Genomic DNA, 14,271 nt, shown 5'->3' with positions numbered 1-14,271 from the left:
AACTGGGTAAGGAGGAGGTGAGTGATTGCTGGATCATGTCCAAAAAATTAGACTGAGCACTCTCGCCCCTTAATAATAAGAGTGCATAGGGAACTGACATAGGTGGTGTTAGTTTTCTTGGGTTGATGAGAAAAAAAGCAACCATTCAATCATACCCAAGAAGGGAAGCAATTGGCCAATCAAGTCAGTATCTAAGGTTGTAAAACAGAAGGGTTGGACCAGCATGAAGGGATCAGTTCTAGACAATTGTTGGCACTGAAGGTGTTCCCCACCAGCTCAAGTTCTTTAAGGGCTGGAGAGAATAGAGTCTGGGGAGAGTTAAGGTTGAATGATGAAGAGGATGTGTTACTAAGAACTGGGACAGAAAAGGCAAACTTTTCCCTATCCTTCTCTGCAAGGGGGATAATAAAGAAACAATCCTTCAGATCAATGACTATTAGAGGCCAATCCTTAGGGGCACAAGCAGGATTAGGGAAACCTGGTTGAAGTGCCCCCGTCGGCATCAAAATTTCCGTTATATTTCTAAGATCATGAATTAGTCTCCACTTCCCTGATTTCTTGGGGATCACAAAAACTGGGGTATTCCATGGACTGCAGGAAGGCTCAATTTGATTGGCATTGAGCTGTTCCTGGACGAATTTCTTTTTTTTTAAGTATATTTTATTGATTATGTTGTTACAATAGTTCCAATTTTTTTCCTTTTGCTGTCCTCTGCCCAGTACACCACTTCCCCCAGCAATCTCATCCCCCTTAGTTCATGTCGTGCATATGAATTCTTTGGCTTCATCCTTTCTTATATTATTCTTTTTAAAAATTAATTGGTTAATTAATTTTTTATAACAATAAAAAATAACAGTTTTCCCCCCTCAGACTTAAGACACTTTATAATCTTATAAAACACAATGGGCGAAGGTCTTGTGCTCCTCTAGCTACTTCAAGCTGGACATGGTCATCATCCTACCTACCCTTTGGTCTAGAAATCCCTAATAAGAGTGGGGGTGTGGAGGGGAGGGTGGCCTTCCCACGTAGGGAAGGATCTTGCAGACTCCAGGTCAGTTGGATGTCCCCGGACAAGGGTGTGCTTGGTTTAACAGGCTGGCATCCTTGTATTCTGGGGGCAACAGATTTGGCAACAGGGTTAAAAGGAATCATTTAATCCATATCCACTAGATGAAAAAAGGCAGGGATTAATTTTTCAATGTCCCACATTAGGGAAAAACTGTCTTCTTTGGAGGAAGGTGTGCAAAGCACATCACACCTTCCTGGACCAATTTCTTAAGGTGGTTGAGTCTCTCCCCTTTCAGCGGTCACTGATCAACCCAAACTGGCATGTTGGACAACCAGGTAAGGCATAGAGAAGAGTCACAAACAGTGGCCACTAGGGAAAAGGCAGTAGAGTGATCTCCATTCCCCACTGGGTTAAAAGGTTTCATCCCCAAATATTGAGGAGGGCTGGAAGAATATAGGGATGTATCCACTCCTCTTGCCACTCCGGACCATAGCATCTGAGAGTCCAGAGGCTTCAGAGAGGCTGTGAAGCCCCTCCAATTCCCTGGATAGTAATATCAGCTTTGGTAAGGGGCCAATTATATGGCCAATGCTGGTGGGAAATAAGGAAATATCAGCTCCAGTATCCAGCAATCCATGGAAGTCTCTAATGGAGAACTTCAAGATAGGTTTATTAAGTTTAATGAAGGCTGTCCAAAACACCGAATGATGATTGGTGTGTCCAAAGTCTAAATCCCCTCTTTCTATCTGTTGGACATCGAGAACAAAATAAGGAAGTAGAAGTTAAGTAATTCATGTCTGAGATGGTATAACATGGTAGCTGGTAGTAGTCAGCATAACCTGAATTTCTTCCTGGAAGTTTGAGTCTATAACCCCAGGTTGAACTATGACACCCTGATGAGTAAAACTAGATCTTCCAATCATTAGACCAACCATCCCTTTGGGTAAAGGTCCCCACACTCCCATGGGGGCTTTAACAATCATTCCCTGTTCTTTTAGGATGAGCTCTCTGGTGGTGACCAGGTCCAGTCCTGCGCTCCCCTTTGTGGCAGCACGGAGGTCAGTAACCCAATGCTTGCCTGGTTCCACAGCAACTGCTGATCATCCTTGCCTGCTGGGCTCCTGTTTGGGTTCAATGTGTGGGAGCTTGCACCCCACTTTTCATTCCCCTGAGGAGGGAGAAGCTTGCCATCCTTGTTATATTTAGACTGGCATTGATTAGACAAGTGCTTCCTTTTGCCACAATGAGGGCATACCTTAGGTGGAGGGGCATGGTTGTCTCCCTTCCCCTTCTGCATATGGCCAGGTGTCCCACAATTAAAACACTTGATGTTGCCTTCAAAAGCAGTGGAAACTGCGGTCATGGTAGTGGCAGCAGCAAGACTAGCCCTATGCTTCTGTGTTCTATGTCCTGACAAGCCTTAACAAATTGACTAATATCAATGGCCATCAGCCAGATAGAGTTAAGGGCTGGTTGGCAGTCCTGGTCAGCATAGTCATAGGCCAATCAGAGGAGTAAAGCCGTAGCTGCCTCTTCACTCTCAATCTGTTTCTGGGTGGCTTCTTGGAGCCAGTCAACGAAATTTAAATAGGGTTCAGTAGCTCCTTGATGAATGTTAGCAAAGGAGCCCGTAGACTTAGTCCTGGTGTCTGGAACAAGTTTGAATGCTCTGAGAGCCATGAGTGAACTTTGAGCAAACACCAGTGGATTCATCTTAGCCTATTCCTCAGGGTTGGCAAATTTTTCTACCCCCAGAAACATTTTAAAGGTGATCGGACTCCTGCTTGCATGATTCTCCATAGCCTGCATGCAGCATTTCTCTTGATATTCAGATTTCCAAAATGAGAATTGAATGGGAGTCAGGACAGTCCATGCTAAAGAGGTCCAGTCACAGGGGCCATGTGATACATTTCCATTATAGTGGTGAGGAGCCCAGAGGTATAAGGAGATTGAAGCTCATGCTCTTTAAAACTTGAGGTATATAAGGTCCTTATATACCTCAAAAGACATGGGCTTATGAGTGAGTTTTTCACTGCTCTTCTGATGCTTAACAACTATAGGAAATACTTGCATAGCTTCATGATCCCCCACTGGCATGGCCTGTAACAAACATCTTTACATTACATGGGAGCCTTTAGAAAGAATGGTAGAAGTTGGTGGCAACTGGGGAAGCAAGTCCACCGATGGAGGGGGAAGATGTTAACCCAAACTAACTGGTTCATTGTCCCACTCAGGGGCACTCACTCCCAGAGGCTTACCACCTCCTGTAGTAGACTTGGAATCAGCCTCTTCCTCCTCAGTAAGGTGAACACCACCCTTGTCCTTCACACAAGCATTCTCAGGGTAATCGTAAATACTTTCTTCAGCCTTATGAGCCCTGGTTTGCAAAGGCACCAACACCACCTTAACCATTCCCCAAGTGACCAAATTTTGACCTCCAATGTGGGTGCCACTATTCTGGAGCCAAGTCAGTTTCTGCCCAACCCTTTCCCAAACATCTAGATCTAGCATCCCTCTATCAGGGAACCAAAGGCAATGATCCTTGACAACTTTTAAAAGTGCAATTAAAGTTTTTTCCTCTACTTTGTATCCCAAGTGCTTGAGAAATTGTTGAACTACTTATAAATAAATATTCTGTTCCTTAGAAAGTCCATTCTGCATGTTTCCTTTGGCACCGAAAGAACGACAGACAGACTACTTTCAGTTTTGAAATTTCCCGATCCTCCTCTCTACTTCTAAACTCGGCTAGGGTTTCTTAAGCAGGGAGAAATAAAATGGTGGAGGACAGGAAGGGATAAACAAAACCAAGATGCCCCCGAAACCAGCTTTAGACCTTTCCCTTATCTTTGACACACTGGCAGGTACATCAAAAGTTGATACTGCTGTCCCTTACATGGAATGAAGGTGCCAATTTCCATTGATCTAGGTGTGCCATCTGTGGCAGTGACTCATAGCTTCCCAGCATAGGTGAAGCCCGAAGATTAGACCCCAGGCCCCACGTTGAGTACCAGGCTGTTGGGGTCCCCCGACCTGCAGAGATCCCCTGGTGTTGCGGATGAAATGAAGACTTCCACGGCAGCTTGTGCTGGGGGAGAGAAGGTCGGCAAATGTCTGAGACAAATGTCTTGATTGCCTTCCTCTAAGGTCTTTTATTGAGTGCAGTAAGCTTAGGGGCATTATAGCATGCATGTTAATCTCGTCAATCAATGTTAAACAGTGCTGATTACAGAAAACAGATATTGTTCAGGGATAGCAATTGAAGGAACATTGAGATCTCCCTCAGGTCAGGGTGTATTGGACACTAAGACTTCAGATGGCCTTAAAATAGGGAGGGTGAGTTCATTTTGAGTTAAAGTTAAAACCTCTGCTGCTGGTACAATAAAGTGGTCAAGCAAGGTAAAAGAACAGGGCAAGCTTCAAAGCACAGAAAACATTTTTTTCATGGCCTGATTCCCACCAGGGCCCACTGGTTAGAGCATCAAGACACATATGCACCCAGCTTTCCTGGTTTTCTGGTCAGGTCTTAGAGGCTTCATTTTCTTTGCCTGACCTGTGCGGGACTCCAAGTCTTGATACTTTCCCAGGGGGACCCCAATAGTGGCTAATATGATAATTCAATTTTTAAGTTATTGAAGAACCTCCATACTGTTTTCATAGCAGCTATATCATTTTACATTCCCACCAATGGTGCATAAGTGCACCAATTTTTCCACATCCTTGCCAACTCCTGTTGTTTTCTCTTTTATATAGCCATTCTAATGGGTGTGAGGTGGTATCTCACGGTAGTTTTGATTTGCATTTCCCTAATGATTCATGATGTTGAGAGTCTTCATGTGTTTTTTGGTATTTATATATATTTGAAGAAACATCTATTCAGGTTCTTTGTCCATTGTTGAATTGGGTTCATTGGGTATTTTTCTTGTTGAGTTCAAGGAATCCTCTCTATATTCTGGATATTAATCTCTTGTGATATATATGACTTGAATAAGTTTTCTCCCATTCTATGTGTTGCTTTTTTTACTTTGTGTGTAACGTCTCTTGATGTGTGAAATTTAAATTTTTTATTAAGTTCAGTTTGTCTTTTTTTCTTTTGTTGTCTATGCATTTGGTGTCATACCTAAGAAGTCATTGCCAAATTCAATGTCTTAAAGCTTTTGCCCTGTTTTATTTTTTTTCTTCTTCTTCTGACTTTTACTGTGTTAAGTCTTACATTTAGGTCCTTGATCCATTTTGAGTTAATTTTTGTATATGTTGCCAGGTAAGAATCAAACTTCATTCTTTTGTATGTGACTATCCAGTTTTCCCAGCACCATTTATTGAAAAGCCTGTCCATTTCCCATTAAATGGTCTTAGTATTCCTGTCAAAAATCATCTGACTGTATGTGTGAAAGTTTATTTCTGGCTTTTCTATTTTGTTTTATTTGTCTATGTGTCTGTCTTTATGCCAGTACCATACTGTTTTAATAACTGTGGTTTCATAGTAGGTTTTGAAATCAGGAGATGTGAGTCTTCCAATTTTGTTCTTCAAGATTGTTTTGACTATTCAGGGCCCTTTGAGGTTCTATGTGAATATTCAGATAGGCTTTTCTGCTTTTGTAGAAAAAAGTCATTGTGATGTTGATAGGTATTGCATTGAATCTGTACATCACTTTGGGTCATATTTTAACAATATTTTCTTCCAATCTATGTATGTGAGATATGTTTTCCTTTGTTTATATCCTCTTAATTTCGTTCAGCCATGTTTGTAATTTTTAGTACACAAGTCTTTCATTTCCTTGGCTAATTTCAAAATATTTTGTTCTTTTTGATACTATTATAAATAAAAAATTTTACAAGGTTTTATTTTTTATTTTTAGAGAGAGGATAAGGGAGGGGAAAAGAGAGCTAGAGAAACAGTGATGTGAGAGAGAAACATAATCAGTTGCCTCTCACACATGCCCTGACTAGGGACTGAACCTGCAACACAGGCATGTGCTGTGATCTGGGATCAGGAATTGAACAAGTGACCTTTTGCTTTGTGGGACAATGCCCAACCAACTGAGCCACACCAATCAGGGCTATAAATGGAACTTAAATTTTTCTTTCTTTTCAGATAGTTCATTGTTTTTGTACAGAAATGCAACTGATTTCTGGGTGTTGACTATATCCTGCTACGTTGCTAAATTCATTTATTCTAATTTTTTAATAGAACTTATAAGGTCATGTCATCTGAAAACAGGTAATTTTACTTCTAACTTTCTAATTAGAATGACCTTTCTTTTTTCTTTTTTTCTTTTTTTTTTTTTTTGCCTAATTGCTCTGGTTAGAACGTCTGGTACTATGTTCAATAGACATGGTGAATGTAGGCATGGTTCTCTTGTCCCTGATCTCAGAAGAAAACCTTTCTGTCTTTCACCATATTATGTTTGCTGTGGGTTTTTCACGTGTGGATTTCATTATACGAAGTACTTTCCTTCTATTCTTGCCTTGTTGAGTAATTTTTTTTTTAACAAGAAAGGGTGTTTTAATTCTATTAGATGCTTTTTTCTTACTCAAGTCAGATGTTTGTGTGTTTTTTTCTTTCATTTTGTTGATGTGATGTATTGATTGATCTTTGTATGTTGAACCATCATTGCATTACAGGAATAAATCCCACTTGGTCATGCTGTCTATAATTCTTTCATATGCTGCTAAATTCTCTTTCCTACTGTTTTGTGAAGGACTTTTGCATCAATTTTCACAACAAAGGATATAGGTCTATGGTTTTTTTCCCTTATAATGTTTTTGGTTGGCTTTGGCATCAAGGTTATGTTGACTTCATACTATGAGTTAGGAAGTATTTCCTCCTCTTCAGTTATTTGAAAAAGTTTGAGAAGGGCTGATATTAGTTCTTCTTTAAATGTTTGGTAAAATTTGCCAGTTAAGCCGTCAGGTCCAGTGTTTCTTTGTTGGGAAAATTTTGATTACTGATTTAATCTCCTTACTAGTTATTTAGATTTAGTCTTGCTAGATTTTGTGTTTGTAGGAATTTGCCCATTTTATGTATGTTATCCAATTTGTTGATGTAGAATTGTTCATAGTACTCTCATAACCATTCTTATTTTGATAGTATTGTCCCCACTTTTATTTCTGATTTTAGAAATTTGAGTCTGTTTTTTTCTTCACTTATTCAGCTAAAGGTTTGTCAATTTTGTTGGTGTTCTAAAAGAAACGTTTTGGCTTTATTGATTTTCTCTTGTTTTTCTACTCTCTATTTTATTTACCTCTGCTTTAATCTCTATTATTTCCTTCCTTCTGTTAGCTTCAGGTTTAGTTTGTTATTCTTTTCCTAGTTCCTTAAGTTGTAAAGTTATATTGTTGATTTGAGATCTTGTTTTATAACATAAGTATTTACAGATACACCTTTCTCCCTTAGCATCTTTTTTGCTATATTTCATAAGTTTTTGTATGTTGTTTTCATTTTCATTCATTTATAAAGATGTTCTAATTTTTCTTGCGTTATTATTATTTTTTTTAATCTACTGGTCGTTTAGAAGTGTTTTTTTTTTTAATTTCCATGATTTTGTGAATTTTTTAGTTTTTCATTATGTTGTTGATTTCTAACTTCATCCTGTTGTGGTCAGAGAAGATATTTTGTATGATAACTATCTTTTTAAATATTGAGACTTAATTTGTTGTTTCACATATTGTTTATCCTGGAATATGTCCCATGTGCACTTGAGAAGAATGTGTATGCTGCTGTTGTTGGTTCTCTGTTTCTTTTATTATCTTCTGTCTGGTTGCTCCATCCATTATTGTGAGAGGACTGTTGAAGTTTTCAACTATTGTGGAAATGTCTACTTCTTCCTTCAATTCTGTCAGCTTTTGCTTTATATAGTTTGGTAGTCATTAGATGTGCAAGTGTTTATAATTGTCATATATTCTTCCTGTATTGAATCTCTTATTAATACATAATATCTTTTGTTGTCTCTTATAAACTTGTTTTTTATTTAAAATCTATTTTGTTGATATTAATATAGTTATTCCTGCTCTCTTTTGGTTACTATTTGGATGAAACATCTTTTTCCATCCTTTCATTTTCAACCTATTTGCTTTCTTGGATCTCAAGTGAGTCTTTTTCAGACAGCTTATAATTGGATAATTATCCATCCAGTATTTGCTTTTGATTAGAGTTTAGTTCATTTAAATTTAAAGTAATTACTGATAGGAAAAACTTACTTTTATCATTGTGCTATTTGTTTTTTATATATTTTTTGTTCCTCATTTCTTGCATTCCTGATTTTTGTGTGTGTTTGATTTTTGCATTGAAATATTGAAATTCCTTCTTAATTTCATTGTTTATAATTTTCTTTGTGATTTCCATGGTGATTACTTTTAACATCATAAAATTATAACATACAAATTTGAATTTATAGCATCTTAATTTCAATAACATACAGCTCTGCTCCTTTACAATCCATCCCCACCCTTTCAGTTGCTGATGTTACATCTTTATACATTGTGAGCCAAAAACATAAACTAATACCTTTATAAAATGTGTTAGTTCCCTAAATTATGTAGAAAACAAGATTTGTAGTTACAAATAAACGTTACAGTAGTACTAGCTTTTACAGTTAATAATTTTTTTCTTTAAAAGTATAGTTGGCCCTTCATATCTGCAGATTTCACATTTGCAGTTTCAACCAACCATGGATTGAACACAGTACTTGATTGATTCTGTATATGCAAATCAATAAATTCAATACACCACCTTAATAAAATGAAAGCTAAAATCAATGATCTTTTCAAGAAAAAACATTTGACAAAATTTAACATTCTTTAGTGATTAAAAACTTTCTACAAGTTGGTTATAGAAGTACTAAAAGTCAGATATGATAAGCTGACAGCTAATATCCTCAATGGAGAAAGTTTGAAAACTTTTCCTCTAAGATCAGGAATAAGACAAGGGTGCCGACTCTCACTACTCCTATTCAGCATAGTACCAGATGTCCTCACTAGAACAATTAAGCATGAAAAAGAAATAAAATACATTCAAATTAGAAAAGAAGAACCAAGACTGTCTCTGCACATGATATTATTTTCTCTGTAGAAACTCTTAAGGACGCCACCAAATAAACCTGTTAGAACTAATAAATTTGAAGGTGCAGGACAAATAATCAACATACAAAAATTAGGTGTGTTTCTATACACAAGCAAACAAATATCTGATAAAGAAATAAAACAATTCTTTGTACAATAGCATCAAAAACAAGGGATAAAATACAATCAAGGAGGTAAAAACATCTGTATGACATTCATGAAAGAAGTTGAAGATGACACAGTAAATGCAAAGATATTACATTTTCATGGCCAGAAAGAATTAAATTGTTAAAATTAGCATAATACTCAAAGTCATCTATAGATTCAGTGGCATACTTCTCAAAGTTCCAATGGCATTTTCCACAAAATTAGAAAGAAAAATTCTAAAATTTGTATGGAAGCACAAAATATTATAAGAAGCCTAAGCAATTTTGAGGGGGAAAAAAGAACAAATCTGGGGAACTCACACGTCTTAATTTCAAACCCTACCAAAAATCTATAATAATCAAATCAGTATGGTACTGTCAGAAAAACAGGTGCATAGACCAGTAGGACAGAATAGAGCCCATAAGTAAATTCATGCATATATAGTCAATTAATGCAAAGATGGCAAGAATATACAGTGGGAAAAGGACAATATCTTAATAAATGTTGTAAAACTGGAGTCTCATGCAAAAGAGTAAAAACTGAACCTCTGTCCTATACTATACACAAATTTAACTCAAATGGATCAAATACTAGAATGTAAGACTTGAAACCAAACAACTCCTATAAGAAAACAAAGATGATACACTCCTTGAACTTGACCTTGGTGATGAGGTCTTTTTTTTTTTTATTTGACACCCAAAGCAAAGGCAACAAAAGCAAAAATAAACAAGTGGGACTATATCAAAGCTTTTGCACAAAGAAACAACAAAATTAAAAGGCAGTCTACACAATGGGAAAAATATTTTCAAGCCATTTATCTGATCAGTGGTTAATATCCAAATAGTCAATAGCAAAAAACAAGTAACCTGATTTTAAAATAGGCATAGTAAGCACTTTTCCAAAGAAAACACAAAAACGGCCAACGAGGTCATGAAAAGGTGGCTCAACAGCACTAATCATCAGGGAAATGCAAGTCAAACTATGAGTTAATAGCCATTCTAACATGTGTGAGGTATTATCAAAAAGACAGGAAGTAAATTTTGGCAATGATGTAGAGAAAAATGAACCCTGTGCTCTATTGGTGGAACGTGAATTGTTACAGCTGCTATGGAAAACAGTATGGAGGTTCCCCACAAATTTTTAATAATATAACTACCATATAATACAGCAATCCAGAGGAAATGAAAGCACTGTCTTGAAGCAATATCTGCACACCCATGTTCATTGCTGCATTATTCACAAGAACCAGGACATGGGAATAAGTGTCAATCAACAGGTGGATTTAAAAATGTGGTATTTATAAGAACAAATACTACACTTAATCTTAGCCAAAAGGCCAAGAAGCAATAAAATGTGGTATTTATAATACAATGGAATATTATTCATCCATTAAAAAGGAAGAAATCCTGCCACTTTGACAATTGGATGGACTGTGAAGACATCAAAGACATATACTGTATAATCTGACATGTATGAATTCTAAAAATGAAAAATAAGCTCATAGATACAGAGAACTGATTGCCAGAGCCAGAGGCTGAGGGAAGGATGTGTGTAAAATGGGTGGAGGAGGTCAAAAGGCACAAACTTCCAGTTGTAAAATAAGTAATAGAGTTGCAATGTAAAGCAAGGTGATTATAATTAATAATACTGTATTATATACTTGAAAGTTGCTAAGAGAGTAGATCTTAAAAGTTCTTTTCTTTTCACAAGAAAAGAAATTGTACCTATATATGGGGACAGAGATTAACTAGATATTGTAGTGGTGATCATTTTGCAATATATTCAAATAACATAATTTTATTGTACATCTGTAACTAATATAATATGTCAATTATTCCTTAATAAAAACAAAAAAAATTAGTAATGTTATTCTGTTAGAAACAAAAATGTGCCTTCCTATGAATTAGGAACATTCTACATTATTCGGGTTTCCTGTAGTTGATTAAAAAGGACTGGAAGATTATATATGTGTCTGTTCATATGAAGTGAAGAGAAATAAAGTAACACAATCAAGGCTTAGGTGAAAGTCATAGCTAAAACCCAGAGGAGGACATAAAAGCTTTTGTCAGGAAATACAACAAAATTAGAGAACAATCACCCTGAATAACCAACTAAAGACTATCTGAAGAGAAGACTTATAATGAAGGAAAGGCAGAAGCCACCTTGAGACTTGCAGGAAGGGCAGAGATGCAAAGGGTGCTAGCCCTGCTTCCACTGGTGGCAGCTGAGATTAAGAGGGGAGGTCTCGGCTGCAGGAGGTTCCCCGTGAAAGCTGTGAAGCCTAAACCCCAGGCTGGTCTTCCAACCCAGAGTGCCAGACCCAGGAACAGGCACCCATATAACATACAGCTGTAAAAAGTGTCAGGGTTTCTGTTCACCAAGGAGAGGACGGGGGACTTAGGCACTCTCTTAAATGGCCAATGCACAAAATTTTGTTGGCAGCCACTTACCCTGACATTTGGTGGAGGGAAGGCAATGAGTATTAAAATGGCCTGAGGAGAGTCTGGGTTTGTGGCTTTGGGGAGAGATGTGGGGGAACAGCTGCTAGGGTCTCTGTACTGTCATACTCTTATACTGCAGCAGCCATCTTTCTTGGGCAGAGCTTTTCTGTCCCAGAGACATTAGCCTGGGGAAAAGCAATTACCCCACCCTGTGGAATTTCTCTCACCCCACCCTATGGTTTTAAACCCTGCTGAGAAGTCAGTGGCCTAATACAGGGTATAGAAGTCTGGGTAGACTCGGGAGTTGTCTGTGACTGCCTTTGGGGTGGGGCCATTCCCTCCACTTTCCTATGAACCTGACCAGCACTTTCTCCTCATGAGAGATCTGATAGAAACACCTTCCGGGTTTCTGACAGACCCAACCTCTGAGCTCCAAAGGCCTCACCCTCTTGACTAATAGGAGCTCTGCCCTGCCAAGGCCAGGGAAAAATACAGGGAAGACACACATGTGGCTCTCGTGTGGGAAATCATACTCACCATATTTCATGAAGTCTGAAAGGCATCTCCCTTCATGGGAGGTTCAACAGCCCCATCCTCCCGATCCTGCGTGATGCTCTTTCAGTGATCAAGCCTTTTCAGTGACTAAGTCTGACAGGTAGCCAGCAGATGGAGGTAGGCAGAGGCAGATCCTGGGGTTCTTTGGGACATTTGCTGATTTACCCCTGGACCCTGTGCTGGTGAAAGCTGGCCTTGGAGTGCAGCTTGATTCTTCCTGCATGGAGCAAAGCCCAGTGGAGGCAGCCACAAACCGAATTGCTTATAGCTTCAAACAGGTTGCCAAGGACCAGGCATAGACAGAGTATATCATTGGTTTACATCAGAGTCCCTCCCAAGAGGCCCAGGACACCAAGTGGCCAGCTTCAGAGAACAATTGGAGTAGAATCCGACAAGCTTCACAAACAGCATATCCAAAGCAAGATTGTGGCAGGAACTAAACTCTGCTGAGACAAATTCCACTTTTTAAAAAATTATTTCTTGCTTTTTACCCTATTTTCTTCTGTTTTTTTTTCAGATTTTTATTTTTTCTTGTTATATTTTAATTTTTTCATGTTATTTTTCCATTTTATTTTTTATTCTTTGTTTTTTTCTTATTTCTTGTTATATTCTTTTCATTTTTTTCTTCTCTTATTTTTTCTTTTTTTATTTTCTTAATTTTTTCTTCATCTTTTCTTCTTATTGTTGTCATTTGGGGGCTTTTTGTTTTGTTTCCTTACCACTTGCACAGCAGCAGTTTGCATGTCATGGACAGCATTGAGTCTCACAGTCAGCCGGACTACAGGTCATTCCCAACCACAAAAAGGCCAACAGTAATGAAGACCCAGCTATAACAGGAGGGCCCACATAATGCACACAGGGACATTCCTAGAGCTCCCAGCTCAGGATATCAAGGAGACTGCACCACTGGCTCCCACAAGACACCTACTACATAAGGTAACCCCACAAAGACAGGGAGTCATAGCAGTTCTATCTATTACATAGAAACAAACACAAGAAATAGCCCAAGTGGGGAGACAAAGAAAAAAACCCAAATGCAAGAATAGGAGGAATCTCCAGAAAAGAGCTTAATAAAATGGAGGAAAGAAACTTATCAGATGTAGAGTTTAAAGTAATGCTTATAAGGATTCTCAACAACATGAAAGAAGACATAACCATGAAAAAAATACCAGTAGGAATGAAAATAATAACATATCTGACATGAAGAATACAAAAGAAGGAATTAAAAGTTTGTTGGATGTAGCAGAGGATCAAATCTTGGATGAAAAGTGTGAGGACAATAGTCTGTCAGGCTTCCTCACCCCGTATGCCCAGGCATGGGCTGCTTAGAGATAATAATTAGATTCGCATGCGCAGTGCACTCGCAGTTATATAAGCATGGATGTCATATTTTGGCTAGTAGCTGGCTTTGTTTATGCATCGTATATAAGAGGTGGAAACCCCACAGGAGTGCAGCAGCGAGCCAGAGAAGTGTTGCGCAGCAAATGGCAAGGTTCACATGGCAAGCAGCGAGGTTCGTTCTGCGAGCAGTGGGGCATGGTTGGAAGCTAGCTGGTGGTTCAGCTCACACTTGTGGTGAATGGTTAGCATGAATGCTGTAATATCTGCAATAAAGGAATGTCAGAGGTTCCAACCCTAACTCGCATATTTTTCCAATTGCCGGACAAGAAGAATCTGCCTTGGTTCCACGACAATTGGTGTAATTGGCAGGATCCACAGCAATCCTGTATGGAATTTGTACCCGTGGGAGGAGTGGAGGGGTGGCCCACCAACAGTGCATGGCACTTGGTGGCTGGTCTCTTTGTGGTTTGGGCTCCCTCACAGGACTGGTCTGAGGTCAGTGGTGCTTCCAAAACGGTAGAAAAAGCCCTGTGGGAGGTGGATGAGAGCCTAGTAAAGTTAAGTGCAAGGGCAGCGGCTTTGGCTGGCTGTATTTTCCTTGCAGCCCTGCCAGCTGGAGCTAGGACCAGGATAGCAGCAAAGATGGTGGTCCTGGAGATGGTGGTCCTGGAGACAGTGATCCTTGGGGATGGCATGTTTCAGAGCTTCCGGGAACGGAGC

At 38.7% G+C, this 14,271-nt stretch overlaps 1 non-coding gene across 1 annotated transcript; it reads right to left on the bottom strand.

Moving 5' to 3' along the window:
• Positions 1-10,371: 10,371 nt before the first annotated feature.
• LOC150012754 (U2 spliceosomal RNA) lies at positions 10,372-10,562 on the bottom strand. The gene has a single exon (XR_016510954.1). It is a non-coding gene; the product is annotated as a U2 spliceosomal RNA (small nuclear RNA).
• Positions 10,563-14,271: the final 3,709 nt, after the last annotated feature.

The sequence above is a fragment of the Furipterus horrens genome, unplaced genomic scaffold (genome assembly GCF_987537825.1).
Source record: "Furipterus horrens unplaced genomic scaffold, mFurHor1.1.pri manual_scaffold_4, whole genome shotgun sequence".
Classification (NCBI taxonomy): domain Eukaryota; kingdom Metazoa; phylum Chordata; class Mammalia; order Chiroptera; family Furipteridae; genus Furipterus; species Furipterus horrens.
The sequence above is the reverse complement of the archived record's forward strand: the minus strand, read 5'-3'. Positions and strand labels throughout refer to the sequence as shown.